We start from the raw sequence: 15,719 nt of genomic DNA on the forward strand, positions 1-15,719 counted from the left end.
AATTTAATTTACCATCAAAGCCATGTGTAATAAAAATATGGAAATAGATATAGGAAAAAGAGATATAGGAAAAATAGATAAAGGAAAAAGCAAAGAAGGAAGAGGAGGAGGAAAAAAGGTGGAGGAGAGGAGAAGGAGGAGAAGGAGGTGGTGGTGGAGGAGGAAGAACAGGGAAAAGACACATAACTAATATGTTAATATGGGATTTATGTATTGGTAGTGTTTAAATGAAATTTGTGTCTTGTCTGTGTTGCATACTGATTGCATCATCCAGAGTGTACTATAGTCTGGAAAGAGTTAATTGCTAAGAAGCTGTGTTGACCTTGATGTGTGGCTGGAACCAGGGAGTGTCCAGACACAAGTGTGTACATTACTGATTGCGTTCTGAATCGAGTCGAGTCCTGTCTGCCTAGAGTGAGAGTCAAGTCCTGTGTTCGTCCATTGTCTGCAAGTCTGTTTGTCTTGTACAGTAAAACGTTATATATAGTTTTACCATCATCACTGATGTCTCTTCGTTCTGCGTTCCACTGATTCCATCCAACTACTGCTGCGCTGCAGTAACTCTGACATAATACACAGTTTGGGTTTGTCCCCAGTCCCTCCATTTTGCTCTAATGAAAACTAAAAAAAATACTCTACTCTAGTGGTTCTCAACCTGTGTTCTACCATTGTAGTGTGTTTCACCTCAATAGCTGTAAAAATGAGGGAGAAAGGAGACCCTGCTGTTTCCCCACTTGCGCCAATTATTATAACGAAAAAAATAAAGAAATTTCATTAATCTCGTTATATTGACATTTTCACTAACAATACTTTAGAAACACCTTAGAAACAAAATGTCATCACCCCCTAATTTTGTAATGAGTTTTGACACATTTTTTCATCAGTCACACAGCCCTAGTATAGATGAGCCCTCAGTGGATTCAGGCCTTGCATAGGAGACTACCAAGGAATACTGGTGCTGCAAGCTATATTTTAGAGATAGGAATAGGCCAAACTAATTTAATGCCTAAGAAAACCTTATGAAGAATGCATGCCGTTGCCATAAGTTAACAGGCAACTGGAAGACACAAATGCACTTACACTACTTTCTGCAAGCCAGGCAGGTGAGCTTTTCCAGATGGGAAAGTCTATGCTGAAAGCAGTAAAGTAGCTCTTGCTATTTTAGCAGTCTTCAGCCTGTTTAAAAGCTAATTGACTATTGTTTGCCAATTGGTAACATCAGTCTTTGCACAGCATGAGGCAGCATAGTTTCCAAAAAATAGAATTAGCTCAGTGGCTGAAAGTAAAATCCAGTCATAGCTATAACTTTAACATCAATAGCTTTAATATTATGTGAATTTGTCCTTGGTTGTGCATTACTCCAATTCATTTCTTATTTAAGCTTTTCATGATCTCACAAAAGCACTGCATGCAGCTTTTGGTTTATAGTTATCATGAATTATATTCCTATATACTTCATGGGAAAATCGCATTTTTTCCATCAGAGGGAAGATATTTCTAAGTGTAGAGATAGGCAAACTGAAGTCTATGGTCTAAATTGGCTCTACCAGCTGTTTTTGCAGCAGCTGCTACTCCCATTAGCTGCTAGGAAGGAGCTCTGCTACTCTTCTGAATCATTGATTGTTGACTCAGTTATGACTTCCAAACTCCTGTGGTGATTAAGACCCCCCCCTCCCAGCACACTGGGTTAGGGGAGCAGTGTGGTCCCTATCACTAGGATGTTACATCACCTTGCCTTACAGAATGTCACTACACCTCAGACCTTCATTAGTTCACATAGATGAATTCTATGGAGAACATATATGAGGAGAACCCTTTTTTTGACCCTATTGTGTTAGAAATAGACTTGTTACACTTCTACAATTCCACTTCAGTTGCCATGGTTCCTTCCTATGGAGTCCTAGGATTTGTGGTTTAGAGTCTTGATGGCAATAAAAAGTTGTTGTCATCATAATCAATAACAGTTTTGTAACAATTTAATCTGTTAATGCAAGAAACATATTTGAAAACTTGTTTTATGCTCTTTTTCTCCCTGGCCATTACTGAGATATTACTGCAGCTGTAGTTAAGAATGTTTGGCTACCTTTTGGACAACAGATTACTTGAGATGTACAATATTTCTGTAATATTGAATTTATTTATAAAGATACATAGTTAGTCATGCACTGTCTAGGATCTTTAGATGCAATCCACCCTTTAGTCAACTTCCCACTCTGTGCACTTGGCTATGTGCAATTCAAAATTCCATACCAGCCGAAAGATTTTAGTAAGTGTATCCCTTTAGACTTTAGGAAGTGTAGACTTAAGTAAGTGTTAACTGGTGTCTTCTGTGTCAGTAGGGCAGTGAACCCACTCTCTATTTCAGTCTGAATCTTCTTAAAGAAGATCGTAGTTCAAAGTTCTGATCACACTCACTAAAATAGGTTCAGCACCTTGGATAGTGCCTTAAAAGCCAGATAGGAAAGTTATAGTCACTGCTTTAACTGAGAAGATGAATCAACTTCCCATAGATTCTTCTATAGAAAAAACACCAGACATTCACCCTGCGCAAACAGCTGTTTTTATGTGAAATGGACTGTATGATTGATAATTAGGACTGAAAATAATATTTGTTGTTAGTTTCCTTGATGCTGAGGAGCTCCCAGTGGCTCAGCAGGTCAAACCTCTAAACTGCTGAACTTGCTGACAGAAAGGTTGGCGGTTCAAATCCGGGGAGTGGGGTGAGCTCCCTCTGTTGGCCCCAGCTTCTGCCAACCTAGCAGTTTGAAAACATGCAAATGTGAGTATATCAATAGGTACCACTCCAGTGGGAAGGTAATGGTGCTCCATGCAGTCATGCTGGCCACATGACCTTGGAGGTGTCTATGGAAAACGCTGACTCTTCGGCTTAGAAATAGAGATGAGCACCAAGAGTTGGACATGACTAGGTTTAATGTCAAGGAAAAACCTTTACCTTTTACTATCTTGACACTAAGGAAAAAAACTGTCAAATACTAAGAAAATTCCACAAATAATAATAATAGAACAGCTATATTTCTGCAGTTTCACCTGATATTTATGGGTTGAAGAAAAATATTGTACACAGGAATACATATGATTTTTTTCCTGTATGATTGCAGAAAACTACAGAAAAACTGCATGAGATAATTCTGAGACCCTTCAGGTAAACATGGCCTTTCTCCACAGAAGAGAAAGAAGCATCTCCCCAAATTAAGGATATTTGTATTTTCTGGTTGGTGTCCTTCTACCTATGGAAGCCAGTTCCTAAACCTATGCCACTGTGCAGAATGGTCTGGGACATATATCTTCTCTTCTTGATTTGCTTAACTACTACAAGTGTCATATAGCTGGAGCCAGTTTATTATATTTACCAATAGGCAGAGTCAGGTGGCCTAGTTCTGGTGTCATGAAAAGGTAGCAAGTGACTTTATTTCTGGGAGGAAAGATTTCTGCTTCATGTGTCAAAATAGTTTGATCAGTCTTTGATAATAAACACCTTGACTTCTGTTATCTTCTGTGGACAGCAATCATGCCTTGAGATAGGCTTGTTGAATCTGATGTTTCAACATTGTTGTGGTACTAAGCATCCAATTTAGTTTCTATTTAAATGTGTGAAAAAGATGAGGTTTTCACAATAAAGGCAGTCAGTTGTATGTAAAGTAACACAATGCAAATATTTTGGTGAAATGAACAAATTCTCTTGGAATGTCTCCTGTTTCTTATACAGCTAAAGCTTTTCTAATAGGCATGACCACTTAGCATAAAATTGTTATTTTAAATGAACGTGGAGCAATTTTCCCATATGTGTCCTAACAAAACATACAGGCAATCTTTTCTATCTCCTTGCTAGAAGACGATATCAGTGAGTTATGTTGCTGCAATTGGATTTCTTTTCAGAACTAAAATAACAATGCCAAATTTGCAGTGATAAATTTTGTTTCCTATTTTTGATTCCTATTCCATTTCTTTTACATGCATGTCCCATGCATGTAAAAAAAAATCCATCTCATATTTCACAAACCATTTTATATGTGTTTGTGATCTTGCAGAGCATTCAGCACTCAAGGTGTTCCTAATACTGTGTAATGACAGAATTCAAATAGGAAAAATACCCAGCCCATCACTTTTGAGTAATGATACATTAGACATTCATTACTGCCAAACTCATTGTGAGCCCATAAATTTCCATACATTTTTTACAGATGTGACCCAATTAGAGAGAGAGTTGAATTTCATTAAAATGTATACACTCCCTTTCATTCAAATAAAGTACCTCTTTCCTTCTTTGCCTTTCATGTCTTACCAAGGGTCTTCTTTCAAGAAAAGCTGCTGGCTGATGCATTGTGCATTTCGACTCAGATCTTTACTTTTCAGTTTTATCAATGCACCCCCCTCCCAAATCTCATTCTAGTGAGCCAGATGTGTCACTTTCAAGTATGAAGGATAATCCCTCTAGCTTGAACAGGCACTATTGTTCAGTTCTTTGAAGTGTGATCAGCAAGACCATGCATGGATGTGTGCATGTGTGTGTGGCCACTCCAAAGACTCAGAATTCCCACAATCCCCCCCCCCTCTTTTCAGAATGCGAACACCTAATTGCCTTCCAGATCTTTTGCATTGTTCAAAAATTTGTGGGGTAGAGTTTCCTCTTTGAAAATATTTTAAGGTCTCTTTGTGTGACATTTACTTCACAAAAGAGGAAGAAAAACTTGGAAACTGCATTTCTATATTTCTGTAATTCTATTTCGCTGAGGATGTTTAAGATGGTACTGGTTTTTGGTCAGTCCCTTTTGGATGGAAATGGATATGGAAATCTCTATGGGCTTATCCAGAAAGGGGGAAAAATCCCCAGAAGAATCAAAACTTTTCACTTCCTTTTGGTTTGGTTTTATCATGCATTGGTTTTTTCATGCATTTATGCATTGTTTTGCATTATAACATTTTCTTGAAAATCTCGGGTTTCTCTCACTTTCATCTTTCTTGTATTCTTCCTCCTTCCCCTCACTCAAGCAATGTTTCAGAAACTGACTTTCACCAATTTCCACTAGGCTCTGATTATTTTTATGATTACCGCCCAGATGCTATCCTATATTGGGCCTTTAATGCCTGGATGATTGTTCAACATTTTAACTATGCCGATTTTAACTATGACCTGTTTAAATTGTTTTTAAATTATGTTGTCTGATATCTAAATTGTTATTTTATGATTTTATGTGATTATATTGGGCTTGTTCCCCTTGTGAGCCACCCCGAGTCCCCTGCTTGGGAGATGGAGGCGGCATACAAAAATTATTATTATTATTATTATTATTATTATTATTATTATTATTATTATTCATAAGTTATGGTCAATGTGTTAAAGTACTTTAGCAATAATACACTAGTTAAAATTAGCTTCTTCATTTCTTCTCCTTCTCTTCTGTCTACTCCTTCGCTTTCATCTCCTCCTCCTAATTCTCATTAATCTCCCTCCTCCTCCTCCTCTTCCTCTTCCTCCTCCTCCTCCTCTTTTCTTTTCTCTTTGATTGTTCTTTGATTGTGTATGCAGGGACCTATGTGGTCTCTTCCAACTCTATGATTCTATGATTTTAATTCTAATTTTAGTCATCCTCCTCCACCACCCTTCTTCCCCTTGCCTGATTCTTGTTGAATCTGCTGTCCTGGGAATAATCAATGAGTTTCTTGGTGCCAGGCACTGGGTTAATTTAAACTAGCATGGGCAGTGAGAATAAAAACTTCTTGCAATGCTGAGAATGTACTGGAAATATTCTGGGCTAGGAAAAATATCATGTAGAACTCCATTAAAAATAAACAACAACAGCAAAACAGAAATGATAGGAACAAAACCAGACACTTTTTGGTTTTCCCAATACATTTAGATAAGCCCACACTCAATTCAACAAGTTTCTTAGAATCTCACCTCTCTTTTGTGCTAGGCTTCAAGACTTTATGGTTTCTTCTAAACTTAAATTAGTATGTTTTAAAATAGATTTTACCTACTTTGTATTTTTATTTGTACAGTTTACCTAATCCACACAATGTTCTTCTTTTGCTTAAAGTGAAGGTCTGTGATTCTTTCAGTTATATGCAATCAGTCATATATTACAATTTATGTATTGTTTTGTATCTACTTCTTAGAAATGCCCCATAAGCTTTAAAATGTGCAAATGCATTAGTTGGAGAATATATTTTCTTGCAAAAGGCTGTTTTCCACCCTTAAAAAACCTTTCCACCCTTAACATTCTACTCAGTGATACAAACTATTTATGCCATATGATTGAATGGTCAGGTTTGTCAGGTTGAAGGTTTCCAAGAATGGATTATAGGCTGGGATCATCATGGATCACAGGCTTGGTGTAGTTCAGTCCAGAAACCAAAACAGATTTGATTCTAACCTTGGGTTTGAGGGATAGCTGAAAAAAAGATCCAGCTTGATTAGATTTTGCCCAAAGAAGGAAAGCTGTTAGGTTAAGGACAGAAAGATATTGAACAACAACAAGCAATGACATGTCATGTAGGAAAGCTTAGCTTCTCTTGTGGCAAGTCTGCTCTGAAAACAAAACAATGTGTATTGCGGCTTGTTTTGTTATAGCTAGCAAGTTTTGCATGCCTATCCACTCACTAATGGTTATTTTCCACTATTTCTCTTAGCATGTTTTACCATATCTACTTCATCCTGAATTACTCAACCTATCAGACATAGTGTTTTCTCTCTCTCTCATTCTTTAGAATATGTATGTGTTGTGACTGCGCCTTCGGGGATTATGGATGATGGTGGTGGGATTAGAAGAGGAAGGAAAAACCCTCGCGAGGAGGGCTCATTGGAGGAGTTGCGCAGGAAACGGATTAGAGAGCTCAATGGGGAATCTTCTGAGGAAGATTCAGATGGGGAGTATGGGGAAGAAATGGATGCTGGTGAACAGGTGGTGGCTGGGGAAGTGGGCACTGAATGGGCACAGCCACCGGAGATGTCTGAGGAATTGGGGCCTATGGATACTACTGAACCTGGGGTATCTTCAGGAGCAGATCCCACTTGGGCTGCTTGGAGAAGGGAGGATGGTTCTTTAAGTGTGCATGGGGTTGAGTGTGGGCAGGATGATTGGAACTCCGACGAGCAATTAGGCACTCCTGATCCACGAGCTCTAGCTGTGTGGAGTTCTGATTCTGAGTAAGATCTGGGACACCTGTTGTTTGGGTGTGAGTGTTTGGTCACCCAAGAGGAAGGGGAATAAATTGGGAATGTTTGGTCACTTCACTTTGCGTGTGGCAAGGTGTTGCTGAAGCGCCATTGGGATTTCTGTTCGTTCAAGAAGACTGGACTGGGACTTTGCTTCTGATGTAAGTTATCTGGGATTGCTCTGCAACGGAGGGCTGGAACTGTGTGGGTTTCCCTGGACTGCACTCTGATTACTATTTCTAGCTGCTGTTACCATCGTTGCCTTGGCTCTTTGTGCCATTTCGTGGACCTGGTTTTGATGACTGCACCGCTTTGGACCCTGGACTGTTACTCGACCTTGCTTCTGCCTTCGCCCTTTGATGGATGACTACTCATGGCTCTTGACCACTGGCTTGCCCTCCTGACCCTGCTGCTGTCTCCTGCCCAGACCCTGGATCACCCTGACGACGCCTCTTCGCCTTTCCCTTGGAGCTCCTGGCATTATCGGCATCGTTGAAGCAGTTTGCTGCAGTTCTTGTTTATTTGTTCTCAGACCAGTTTGGTGATTCCTTTGAGAACTGCCCCTTTAATTCCACAGAGCCGGCTGGCTGCAACAGTAAGGGCTTGGACCCAAAGTGCCTTTTGCACCGGCTCTAAGTTTGTTTTTCCTTGGCTTTATTTTCCTGTTCCAGATTTAAGCTACTAATTGTAGTCCTTGGTAGGTTTTTGGAAGGTTCCAAGTCTTTGTTTGTTTTGTCTATTTTTATAAGCCAACTCAATTCGTTTTTGAAGCTGATTTGAAGCATCTTTTTAGTTTTATCTAAATACTTGCGTGGATAATCTGGTTGGCTTGCTAAAACATACTTTTGATATATATTTTTTTTGTTTGGACTGCTTTTTAAACACTGATAGTTAAGTGTTTAAAGCTATCTTCTGTGTTTATGTTTACTTTTTGGCCTATCTCCTGAATAAACTCTGTTTTGTTTGTTAATTGGCATCTGACTCTTGACAGTATTGGATTATGCAGAAGTTTTATTAAGCAAAACTACTTTTACATGTTTTACAAAGAAGTCTAAGCTTCTCCTCTTAATCTGCTAGACCTCATATATGTGACTGTGAGCATGGGAAGTTTTCAGCTTCTGCCTAGCCAAGTTGATTACTCTGCTTGGGAGATACAATAAAATCCATATTTCCCAACATGTTGTTATTTATTTTCTAGGCTTTGTCATATTGAACCTTGCCTTTTTACCCAAAACATTGCCCTTCTGATGACAGAATTGAAGCTTTAGAATGCTCTCCCATGTTTATTGAGGTATAACTGGTAAATATCCATGGTTATACAATTATTCTCGCTTCCACAGCTCATTGAATGATTAGTTTATATCTCATTAATTTAAACTCAAGGAATGGTGACTTGGTTAAAGGGTTGTCTTGCATTCTACACATTATCTGAGGATAGTGACAACTGTTAGAAAGACTAAGTAACCCTGTTCTGTAAGTAATTTCCTTTTAAAAATGTTTTAACTTTATTTTAAAAGTTTTAAAAGTTATATTAAAAGTCAAAGTGAATCCAGAAAAGAAATCAAGAGTACAAACACAAAAAAAATGCCAAAAAGAAAAAAGGGAAAAAGGGAAATGTATTTCCAAATTAAAGTTTCGAGTTAGGTCTATAGAATCAAATTGTTTTAAATTCAGAAATTGATTTAATGGGTTAATCCAGTTTAGATAGGCAAGTAGATATAGAACTTTCTTACTGTATTTTCTTTATAACATAACCTCATACTTTAAAAAAGCTATTAAAAATCACATGTTTACCATGTCATCTAGGCTGGACCTCTTTGTAGGTGAATATCAGTTTCTAACTAAACATTAACAATACTTTGCAAACAAAGGCACAAATACTTGTTTAGATTATTGGGTCTTGGTAGAAGAGGGAGTTAATGCTGTGCTTGGTGATGTTCTTACTCTAAATCGTGACACTTTCTGAAGAATTCCTATTTTTAAGTGTCATAACCAAGTAATACTCAAATTTGGAAGTATTATGGGTAAGGGTTTGATGCATTCATTAGCTTACTCCCTCCAAAGATTTGCTTCATAGAGCCTTCTCTTTGAAATTTATGGAATCACTTAGGTGCCATATAAGCTAAGTGGTGCATTTCATTAATAGGATTTAATAGAGAAGACCTTGGGATGGCTTGCCATCCTTGTTTATAATACATATAATTCATAAAAAGAATATCAGTCAAGCAAGAATTGCTTTGTGATTGTAGCAAGGCTGTAAATGGGATTTTATTCTCTCTTTTTCTAGTTAATGGTAGCATGACTGGGAAAGCTACACATAAAAGAGATTTAATGAGTCTTTAGAAAAGTGTTAAAAATACAATACACAACTCATAAATTTCAGTTACAGTGCTGAATTCAGTTATGTTGGTTAGAATATTATTGACTCCAGAGATATTGGTTAGAATATTATTGACTCCAGAAGCCATATTGGTTAGAATATTCTATACTACAGCAGCCATGTTGTTTAGGATGTTAGCAGTTTTATTCAATATACCTGCTCTGTTGGTGGTCGAACTCTTACACACTTCTCACAGCAAAGTACTGTGTAAAGCAAAACAATAGTAATTGAAGCAAGAGATAATGAAACAAAAGGAACAAAAATAACCAGATATCATTAGTATTCTCCTAGCAACTTCAATATTTCCAAGATATCATGAATCATAGCTTCATAGAGTTGGAAGAGACCACAAGGCCCATCCAGTCCAACCCCCCGCCATGCAGGAACACACAATCAAAGCACCCCTGACAGATGGCCATCCGGCTCAATGTGATATCCTTTCAAATATTTAGACATGGCTATTATGTCCCCACTCAGCTCTCTTTTCTCCAAGCTAAACATACCCAGCTCTCTCAGATGTTCCTCATCAGTTCCTCCTTGGTTTCCAAACCTTTGATCATGCTGGTCGCTCTTCTCTAGACACCTTACAGCTTTTCAACATCCTTCTTGAATTGCAGTGGCCAAAACTAGACTTTCTCACAGAGTCTTCTATCAAGGACAGTCTCAACACTATACTCCTGTCTGTCGATGCAGTCTAGAATCATAATTCGTTTTGTTAGTTTTGGCCCAGCTCTTTAATCTTTTAAGGTGAATACAGCATTTCTTTCTAAGTGCTCACAGATTGAAATTGTGCCTCAATGATGCTCCCACAATACCTATATGTGCAATGCATATGTAGGTGTCATCAACAGGGAAGATCATCATGACAACCCTAATCTAGGGTTGCCAGCTCATGGCTATCTCAAGCCAAGACATTTTGAAGCCAAACATGAAACCTAGGCATGGCCCTCTTTGATGTCACAGAGGGTAGGTAAACCCTGTTGTAAAGGGCATGTCATTAAATCTGATACATGAAGTATTGACATGTATTAATTAATGCAGTTTGAAACCACTTTAACTGCTGTGGCTCATTACTATGGAATCATGGGACTGTCATATTTAAAGCTTTTTAATTTTCTCTGCCAAAAAGGGCTGGTTCATCACCAAATTGCTACTCCCATGATTCCATAGCATTGAGCCATGGTGGAAAACTGTAGTGTAAATGTACCCCTAGAACCCTTCCAGACAGACCCCATATCCCAGGATCTGATCCCAGGTTTTGTGTTCATCCCAGATTATCTGGCAGTACGGACTCATATAATCCAGTTTAAAGCAGAAAACTTGGGATTAAATTCTGGGATATAGGGCCTGTCTGAAAGGGCCCTTAGAGTTACTAGAACATAAAGTCAAGTAGGGGATGAGATGGGGGGCACGAAGGAGAGAGGATATTGATCATTCACAGCAAGGGGCTGCATAGTATGACCATAAAATGTGAAGGATGTTAGTTTTAATTATTTATTTAGAGGCACCTTCATGATATGAGATTCTACTTGTTAATTTATTTGTTGTGTACAAATCTGAAACTGATAAGAACTGAGGCCCAATTTGACAAGATTAATTTATGCATTTATTAAACAGTGCATTAAATGTGACTAGTTACAGTTTTAGTTTGCTTAAAACTTAAAGGATTTTAAGAATAAGCCTCAACCTGGATGCACAATCTACTTTCAAAACAATTTGTCCCAACAATTCTTGTTATGCCTTCCCAAGCATTTCCGCAGCATGGATTAACAATGTAAAGTATTCAGGGAGATGAGTTATTTGTTTTTGCTAGGAGATTAAAAGGAATCACTTGGAAAACCATGTGGGTTTATTACAATAATAATTTTCATGAAGCATTAACAAATATAAGCATCATATTACCATTTAGATCTGTCTGCAAAGGGATCTTGCAGTACCTTCTTTCAGTTAGTCTCTAAAGTGCTACAAGAATCCATTGCATACTAATATTCAGATTAACAGGCTACAACTGTTAACTTCAACTGATCTAGATAACTGTGTTATCTAGATCAGTCATTAATGGTCACAATTGCATTTAAAGTTCCTAGATCCATTACAGAGAGTCAGCTCATAGGATTTTTCACTTCCTAATTCTAATAAAAATAATGATTTGGGAATACATTCTTGATAAGCAAGAGGAATAGAAGCTATAGTAAAAGTAGATATTCTGTCAAAATTAAACCAGTATTCGTGAAGATCCCTCCCCCAAGAAAAATATGCTGCCTTCCCTTCTTTGCTACAAATATCAAAATAGCTTGTATGGGGTCTTTGCAAACCATTCAGTGGGAATCATACCAAACCCGTTGTTTGTTATTACAGTAGAGTCTCACTTATCCAACATTCGCTTATCCAACGTTTTGGATTATCCAACACAGTCTGCCACAGCTGTTTCTCTAGGCAGAAAGGACTGAGCACTAATTTAGTGTTGTTACTGTAAGTTCATTTTATGAAATTCTATATTTGTAGTCAATTTTTTTAGTTGCCAATGTTTTTGTAGTCAATGTTTTCAAAACATTGCGATGTTTTGGTGCTAAATTCATAAATGCAGTGATTACTACATAACATTACCGTGTATTGAACTACTTTTTCTGTCGATTGGTTGTAAAACATAATGTTTTAGTGCTTACTTTGTAAAATCATAACAAAATTTTACTTTTAATAGGCTTTTCCTTAATCCCTCCTTATTAGCCAACATTTTCACTTATCCAACATTCTAGTGGCCCGTTTATATTGGATAAATGAGACTCTACTGTAATTACTGAATGTTAAATATATTGCACTGTGGATATGGATTTGGTATTCTGCCAGGTTATATAAACCAGCCAAGTGTAGAATACCTAAGTAAGTATGATTAGCAACAGTATCGATTCATTTATATGTGTGTGTGTAGCTAATATAGATACAGCTATATGTATAAGGAAGATATACCATTCTTTTGTTGTTCATTTGTTGTTATTTGCCATCAAGTCAATTTTAACCTATCATGACCATATGACTAACAATCTCCAAGAGCCACAGTTAGCAACAGCACTATTTAGATATGATACGCTCATGGTCATGGCTTCCTTGATTGAATCAATTCACCCTTATTGTGGTATCCCTCTTTCCCTGTTGCATTCAACTTTATCAAGCATTATTCTATGATTCTGTTGGCTTTTCCAGTGTGTCATGATGTGGCCAATGTACAAGAGCTTCAAAGTAATCATTTTTGTTTCTAATGAGATTTAGGCATGATTAAGCATGATTTATTTCCCTTTTTAGTTATCCATGGTATTTGTAAAACTCTAACACCACATTTCAAATGAGTTACTGTTGTTCCTATCAGCTATCTTCTCAGAAATAAAATAATAATAATATGGTGTTTAATGATATGTGTTTACCCCTGTGGATCTTAACTAGTTCCTTTATTATTGCTTTTCCCCATCTTAGTCCTCTTCTGAATTCTTGACTACACTGTCCCTTTTGGTTAATTGAAGCAAGGAAGCTTTTTTGATTTTTTGATTTTTTGTTACTGTAGTGCATTCATTACCCAATTTAAAGTTATGTGAAATCATCAGTAGTCATTATGAAAGTCTAAAATTTGCAACAGTAGGATAGGGAAAGTAGAGTCTAGTCAAACACAGACCTTAGATTTCAGAAAAGCTGATTTTAACAAGTTGACATAAATACTGGATCAAATCCCATGCCTAAAGGTGCTAAAGGAAAAATACACCCAACAAGGGTCATGAAGAAGGAGTTACATAAAGCACAATCACAAGGATACTGTGGTGGAAAATAAATGGGATAAATGAAAAAGCCAGCATGGTTGCACAGCAAACTGAAGGAGAAAATGAATATAAAAAAGCATGTATAAAGAATGGAAAGACAAATAAATCACCCAGGAAGATGTATAGCCCAAGCTTCAAGAATAGTATAAGGAAAGTCAAAGCTCAGAATGGGCTGAGACTGGCTAGACAGACATAGAGCATTAAAAATGTCTCAGATGCATCTAAAGTAAAATAATGAACAAGGAAATGGTAGGGCCATTGCTGAGTCTAGGTAAAATGCTAATATATTATAATGTAAATGCAAAACTGTTCAACAACTGTTGTCGAAGGCTTTCATGGCCGGGATCACAGGGTTGTTGTATGTCTTTCGGGCTGTGTGGCCATGTTCCAGAAGCATTCTCTCCTGACGTTTCGCCCACATCTATGGCAGGCATCCTCAGAGGTTGTGAGGTATGGATAAACTAAGTAAGGAAAGGAAAGAATATATATCTGTGTCCAAGGTGTGGCAAGAGTCCTTTGTCACTGGGAGCCAGCATTAATGTTTCTGTTAATCACCCTAATTAGCATTGGAGATGTTTTGTCCCTTGCCTGGGGGCATCCTTTGTTCAGTCAAGCCTTCATTGTGTTGGTTCCCATCTACTGTTTTGATTTTGGAGTTTTGTAATACTGGTAGCCAGATTTTGTTCATTTTCATGGTTTCTTCCTTTCTGTTAAAGTTGTCCACATGCTTGTGGATTTCAATGGCTTCTCTGTGTAGTCTGACATGATAGTTGTTGGAATGGTCCAGCATTTTTGTGTTCTCAAATAGTATCCTGTGTCCAGGCTGGTTCATCAAATGCTCTGCTATGGCTGATTTCTCTGGTTGAATTAGTCTGCAGTGCCTTTCATGTTCTTTGACTCTTGTTTGGGCGCTGCGTTTGGTGGTCCCTATGTAGACTTGTCCACAGCTGCATGGTATCCGGTAGACTCCTGCAGAAGAGAGAGGATCCCTCTTGTCCTTCGCTGACCGTAGCATTTGTTGGATTTTCTTCGTGGGTCTGTAGATAGTTTGTAGGTTGTGCTTCTTCATCAGCTTCCCTATGCGGTCAGTAGTTCCCTTGATGTATGGTAAGAACACCTTTCCTCTGGGTGGATCTTTGTCTTGACTCTCATGGAGGAAATTTTGCAGTCACCACTACCAGGATCCCAGTAGAAAACATCATTGCCAATGTTGAATCAGCAATTTACCAGCTCCCTGAGGAAGAAGCAGAGGAAGTAAGAATGGAAACAGCAAGGATCCTGAGAAATGCAAAACTCCCCCCCAGCAACATAACGAGAAAAGAAAGACAGGCCATCAAAGATCTCAACTCAGATCCTGAAATCATCATTCTTCCAGCTGACAAGGGGAATGCCACAGTAATCATGGAAACAAAACAATACAAGGAAAAAATCAGACAACTTCTAGATCCCACAATTTACAAGAAACTGAAACAAGACCCCACTAACAAAATCACCAGAAAAACGAACACTCTAATCAAGAACTCCTCCATTAACTTTGACATACGCCAACAGCTGTGCAAATCAGAAGCCCTCCCACCCAGGCTTTACGGACTCCCCAAAATCCACAAGGACTCCATCCCACTCAGACCCATTGTAAGTGCCATTGGATCGCCGACTTACAACCTGGCAAAATTTCTGGCTACACAGCTACAAACCCACATTGGGCTCACTGCACATTATATCAAGGACTCTACACACTTTATAGAAAAGATCAGCAAACTCAATCTAAGCACCAAGGACATCCTGATCAGCTTTGATGTGGTGTCCCTTTTTACCAAAGTCCCAGTAGCTGACACCCTCACACTAATCAAACAAAACTTCCCAGAAGACATCACAGCCCTGTTTCACCATTGCCTCACCACTAGCTACTTTCAGTGGGACACTGGATTCTATGAACAGAAGGATGGAGTGGCCATGGGGAGCCCTCTCAGCCCAGTAGTAGCAAATTTCTATATGGAATACTTTGAAAAACAGGCCCTAGAAACAGCACCAAAAAAGCCAACTGTTTGGTTCAGATACGTAGATGACACCTTCACAATTTGGAGCCATGGAGAGGAAGAACTCAGCAAGTTCCTGGACCATCTTAACAGCATCCACCCAAACATCCAATTCACCATGGAAAAAGAAAAGGAAGGAAAACTGCCATTTCTAGATGTTCTGGTCATCCGCAAACCCAATCAACAATTGGGCCACACAGTTTACAGAAAACCTACACACACAGATACCTTCATAAAAACTCCAACCATCACCCAAGTCAAAAAAGGAGCACAATCAAAGCCCTGACAGACCGTGCACAAAGAATCTGCGAACCTCACCT

The sequence above is a fragment of the Anolis carolinensis genome, chromosome 1, assembly GCF_035594765.1.
Source record: "Anolis carolinensis isolate JA03-04 chromosome 1, rAnoCar3.1.pri, whole genome shotgun sequence".
Taxonomy (NCBI): Eukaryota; Metazoa; Chordata; class Lepidosauria; order Squamata; family Dactyloidae; genus Anolis; species Anolis carolinensis.